Source organism: Myotis lucifugus, unplaced genomic scaffold (genome assembly GCF_000147115.1).
Source record: "Myotis lucifugus unplaced genomic scaffold, Myoluc2.0 scaffold_60, whole genome shotgun sequence".
Lineage (NCBI taxonomy): Eukaryota > Metazoa > Chordata > Mammalia > Chiroptera > Vespertilionidae > Myotis > Myotis lucifugus.
The window spans coordinates 4,287,247-4,293,225 of record NW_005871108.1 but is presented as its reverse complement, the minus strand read 5'-3'; the positions used below and the strand labels follow the sequence as shown (position 1 = coordinate 4,293,225).

The 5,979-nt window shown below is 45.9% G+C and overlaps 1 protein-coding gene across 6 annotated transcripts in view; it reads right to left on the bottom strand.

Moving 5' to 3' along the window:
- Nucleotides 1-4,010, bottom strand: part of ITCH (itchy E3 ubiquitin protein ligase) — a 118,133-nt gene extending 114,123 nt beyond the window's left edge. For 5 of the 6 annotated variants that reach the window (XM_006089423.2, XM_006089425.2, XM_006089424.2 and 2 more), the window contains exon 1: nucleotides 3,925-4,010. The gene's annotated coding sequence lies outside the window, so the exon portion shown is untranslated. The remainder of the gene's footprint in view (nucleotides 1-3,924) is intronic. The other variant, XM_014456481.2, reaches the window with a different exon arrangement.
- Between the last annotated feature and the right edge of the window lie 1,969 nt (nucleotides 4,011-5,979).

Genomic DNA, 5,979 nt, shown 5'->3' with positions numbered 1-5,979 from the left:
AACAGCTTCGGGTTAACTAGGTCCTTCTAGTTATGAAGCTTGTATCCAGCATTTTTAGCTGAGGGCCAACCTCCCAGCCAGGGAATTTTGCAATTAAATTCCACACGCCACAAAGCCCCCCCCCCCCCCCACCCTGCTAATTTATATCTACTCAAAGCCAGTATCATTTACAGCCACAAAAATCAACATGTCTTTACTGAGCGCTTATTATGAGCCCAGAATTTGGCTAGGTGCTATAAATACAGAAAAAAACACACAAAACTTTATAACTTTATACACTTTTGCCTTAACTCATATAAAGGAAACCAATCCCCAAAACCCAAAATTGAGAGAGATGAGAAACAAGAAAGGAAGTAACAACCCAAAACAACAACAACAGGTAACTATTTCTTATCAGTACAGACACAAACTTCTTAAGCCAGAATGAAAACAAAACTTACTTCTAGGCCAGAGTTCCTTGTTAAACTCTTGCCTAAACAGTCAAGAGGCACAGATTAGAAAACCCTTTTTTTTTCCTTTTGGCCTAATATTAAAAGCTCTTTAGTAGCACACATCCATCTTGGTACATTTTGGAGAACAACCGATTAAGAGCTACAAAACTTGGTTGTAGTCCTAACTCTTAACTAGTTTTATTTAGGTAAATAATTTAACCTGCTTAGGACTTTCTTCAAAAACAAACAGAAAACGAAGAGAATGAACTAAGAATAGTATATACTTGTCACATATACCTCTCACTGGAGAACTAATGTCTACAGGAGGCATCACCAATCAATCATAACTCACTTTCCCAGAGAACATATAAGACCAAAATCCTTTTCAACACATTGCTTCTAGAAGCTACTTCAAAGTGGAGTTGGCCAATAAACCAAAATATATTTGCCACTGTGGACTAGATAATCTCTGCAATCTCTTCCAACTCTAAATTTTTAATACCAAGTTTATGAGGGTGGAAGAAAAACACTTTCAAGGGGCTTACATCAATAACGTTGACAGTTAGCCCTAGCCGGTTTGGCTCAGTGGATAGAGTGTTGGCCTGCAGACCAGAGGGTCCCGGGTTTGATTCCAGTCAAGAGCACGTACCTTGGCTGCAGGCTCCTCCCTGGCCTGGGCCCTGGTGGGGGCTCATGCAGGAGGCAACCAACTGATGTGTTTCTCTCAGATTGATGTTTCCCTCTCTCTTTCACTCTCCCTAAAAATCAGTGGAAAAATATCCTCGGGTGAGGATCAACAATAAAAATAATAATAATGTTGACAGTTATATATTTCAGTCTAATCTCCCAAGTTCTCCTCCAAATTGAACCCCATCTGGTTCTAATTTTTGAAAGATGCTAATGAACAATCAGTCTGATACTATTAACATATATAGCCTGGCAATATTATTCAGATTTGCTAATGGGTTCTTTTGACAGGAAAGGAGCCCTTTACCCAGACTGGCCCTAAAATATTCTCATCTAAAAGTATGTCAACAATATTGACCTGAAGGACTTAAATCTTAGACATCTGGGCTCCACCCCCAGAGCTTCTAATTCAGCAGATTTGGGATGCAATAATTTGCATTTCTTCTTTAAAAAAAAAATATTATTTTTTATTGATTTCAGAGAGGACGGGGTAGGGAGAGAGAAATAGAAACAACAATGATGAGAGAGAATCATTGATTGGCTGCCTCCTGCACGCCCCCTATTGGAGATAAAACCCAAAATCAGAGCATGTGCCCTGGACCGGAATCCAACCATGACCCCCTGGTAAAGAACGAAGCCCAATCCCTTGATCATCCCCCCACAGCCTCTCTCCAAGGTCAAGCCTTTTCACTTCTCACCTAGACCTCTGCAATAGCCATTCTCCCATTCTTTCACTTATCAGAGCAATCTTTCTAAAGCACATATGACCTCATATCACTTACCTGTTTAAAAATCGATATTTATTGCTAACAATATAAAACAAGTTTTTAAACATTATACTTAGAACTTTTTATAATTGCCTCCTTTTACCTTTCTGGCCTCACATCCCATAATGCTCTCCTTCCCCATCCCACTCTCTGTTCCCTGAACCTTTTTTCTTCCACAATCCTCTGCATTTACACACAGCATTAAGGTCTTTCCTCTGCCTGCCCTCTTCTTCCTTTTCCCCATCCCTTCACACTCCCACTTATCATCCAAGACCCAAATTAGGTACAGGGGCAGGTCCTGCATCTCTGTCTGGCCAACCCTCAAACAGACTGGTCGCTTCCTCTCCTAAGTCAAAGCTTTTTGAGCTGTTCTTGGTAGGTCCACAGTATTGTTTGCCTCTGTGGTCCCCAAAACCATCAGAAGTGCCGGGGGCATGTTTTAAAAGTAAATTCTTCAGGTCCAACCCAGAGGTGCTAAATCAGTCTCAGGAGATGAGACCCTGGAATTCCTACTTTTAAAAAGTTCCCCTAATTATCCTAATGGTCAAATTTGGAGGCTAGTTTGTCTCTCCCAGTAGGTGTAAAGATTTTTTTAAAAAGAAATGTAGAAATGATTTATACCAGAATACTCCGCAGAAGTATTCTGCACTTGTATTTTTTATTTCATATCATATTCCTGTTGACTTGCCTCATGCTGATGATGAAGGAATTCCTTTTGGACTCACACCCCCAAAACTAACATTCATTGTTCAAAAAACGTTGAATTTATTTCCACCTTCATATCTAAATCTTAAAAATGAAGTAACTGTACCTTGAGTAAAGCCATGAGTACACACAGTGCTGGCTCTCTCACCAGACCTGCCATGAGAACTTTCTTTCAGCTGAGTAATAAGCCCTTAGCCGATTTCAAGGTGGAAATACACGCTGCCTGGACATACTTCCGTAAGGCTAATTTGCATTAGGAATAATGACGGGGACCCTCCCCCCCCCCCAATTAAGTATAATGGTAGGAAGCTGACTCCAGTGCCTCCGGAATTTTTCCACTCTTCCTTCCCCACCCCTCACTCCCCCCCAAAAAAGTAAACTGAAACTGTAGAATCCTGTCAGAAAATGTAACCAGATTAAGACACAAGATAACCAAGAAAACAAGCTGAGTTGTTCCCGGGGCAGCATGACTGTCGGGTGGCAGGCATGCAAGTGCCCCCGGTTACATCTCTCATCTCAGGCTCACCCTCGGGACGCAGACCCCGTGTCTCTCTCTCTCTAAATCGCGGCTCGGAACCCAGTCTGAACATCTGAGTCCCTCACCAAGTCATGAACTCATTGTGTTTCGACCCTCAGAATACGCTCACGCCTACTTTTTTTTCTTTTCTCTACCGAAGACAAGGGCACTCTCGGGAGGGAGGACAGTGACAGTTCCACGTCTGCAAAACTTAGCGCCGGCGGGGTCGCGGCAGCAGCGGCACCAAGGAGGCGCCCGGCCGGGACCACCACGCCGAGGGACAATGGAGGGAGGAGAGGGAGAGAGAGAAGGGGAAGCAGCCGCTGGGCTGGGCCCCCCTCGCGACTGGGGGCTCCCGAAAGTCTCGGGAAGGCCAGCCGGGTGGCAGGTGGGCCCAGCCACCGCCCCTTAAAGGGCCACGTCGCCCGCGCTGGCCGCTGCCGCCGGGCCCGGCGCAAAGGCCGGGCCGCGAGAAGGTGGCCCCGGGCAGGGCTGCCCTAGGGGCGCGGGGCCGGACCCTGACAGTTCTCGCCGCGGCCCAGGCTTCCCATAACTTGGAGCCCGCGAGGCGAGACGCTCCGGACGCCTCACCCCGAAAGTGGCCCTTGAGCGCATCGGGGCCGTCCCACCCCCCATCCGGCCGCAGCCACTAGCCCGAGCTCCCCGCGCCCCCACAGGCACCGGCTCCGAGGGGAGAGGGAGCAGTCGCGGCTCTGGGTCCTGGCTTGCGCGCCACACTCCTCCACCCCTCGTTCTCCTCGGACATTCATGTCCCTTCTCCCCCAGAATTGCCCCCAACCCGCCAGCTGGTGTTTACCGGGACTCGGGGCGGCGGCGACTCTTCAGTCCCTCGACTAAGATGGCAGCCGGTCCCGAGTCCGGACCACAGCAACTAGAGCGAGTTGGCGGCCAATGCGCAGGCGCCTCCGGCTCGGGAGCGGTCTGCACTACAATCCCCAGAAGGCCCTGCGCGAGCCAGCAGCCTGCCTGGACTGGCAGGGACTGGTGAGCGCCACTGGATCGCTTTTCTCGCCCCCAGGAGAGAGGGATTCTTGGAGTGCTTCCAGCACCGCTAGGCTTTTATTTTTTAACACCCCCTCACACACATACACACCAGGACCTCTACGGACTGTAGCTGTTACCCAAACTGTAGTGTAAATCAGAATCACCTGAAGGACTTAAATCTTAGCCATCTGGGCCCCACCCCCAGAGCTTCTAATTCAGCAGATTTGGGATGCAATAATTTGCATTTCTTCTTTAAAAAAAAAAAATATTTTTTCAATTTATTTCAGAGAGGAAGGGGTAGAGAGAGAGAAATAGAAACAACAATGATGAGAGAGAATCATTGATTGGCTGCCTCCTACACGCCCCCTGTTGGAGATCAAACCCAAAACCAGAGCATGTGCCCTGACGGGAATCCAACCATGACCTCCTGGTTCATAGGTCAAGGTTCAACCACTGGGCAGCACTGGCCAGGCAGTAATTTGCTTTTCTAACAAGCTCCCTGGTGTGCTCTGGTGGTGGATTAGATTTGAAGAACCACTGGATTATAGCTTAGTCCTTACAAAAGTACACTCCTGAGTTAATATTGATTGGCTTCAAATCCACCTTTTATCAGGGGCCGCTTAGGCATGATAAAAATAGCTTACCCATAAGTGGTGCCAACCTGGAAGGTGTTCTAAGAGCTGATCAATACGCTTCTTCAATTCTCACAACAAACCTAGGAGGGAAGTACCTTCATTATCCTCAGTTTACAGATGCATAAATCAGGTAGTCTGGCTTTAGAGTCCATCCTCAACTTCCTTCATGGGTTCTTTCTGAAAATGAATAGGCTGTGCAAGTAGATTCAGGACACAACTAAATGCTTAGTAATTAGCGACTTTTGTTATTGTTGTTTAGCATGTTTCCTCCATCTGGAAAGACACACTTTTCAAAGTACTTTAAAATCCTTCATGTCAATGTTTCCTGAAATGTGTCTTTAGGAGAGCTTGTTAAAGATACAGATTCTTGGCTCAGTGATTGAGCGTCGACCTATGATCCAAGAGGTCACTGGTTCGATTCCCAGTCAGGGCACATGCCCGGGTTTAGTGCTTGATCCCCAGTAGGGGACATGTAGGAGGCAGCCAATCGATGTTGATGTTTCTCTCTCATCAATATTTCTATCTCTCTATCCCTCTCCTTTCCACTCTTTCTTTAAAAATCAATTAAAACCATATTTTAAAAAGAGATTCCTGGACCTCTACCGCATTCGATTTTCTTGGGCAGTGTTTCTCAAACTTTAGTGCCCATCAGAATTACCTGGAGGATTTTATTAAACCTTAGATTGCTGGGCTCCACCCATAATTTCCCATTCAGTAGGTCCCCCTAGAACAGTGGTTCTCAACCTTCTGGCCCTTTAAATACAGTTCCTCATGTTGTGACCCAACCATAAAATTATTTTCGTTGCTACTTCATAACTGTAATGTTGCTACTGTTATGAATCGTAATGTAAATATCTGATATGCAGGATGGTCTTAGGCGACCCCTGTGAAAGGGTCGTTCGACCGCCAAAGGGGTTGCGACCCACAGGTTGAGAACCACTGCCCTAGAATGAGCCTGAAAATATACATTTTTAATCAAGGACCACATTTGGAGAATCACTGCTGTAGGGCATTGTTTCTCAACTTTTTTTTTTTCCAATTACAGTTTACATTCAATGTTATTTTGTATTACTTTCAGGTGTACAGCATTGTGGTTAGACAATCATATACTTTACAAAGTGGTGTCCTGTCCCTTCCCCCCATATTTCAAGTACCCACATGACAACATACATAATTATTACAATATCCCCTATATGCTGTACTTTACATCCCTGTGACTATTTTGTAACTAC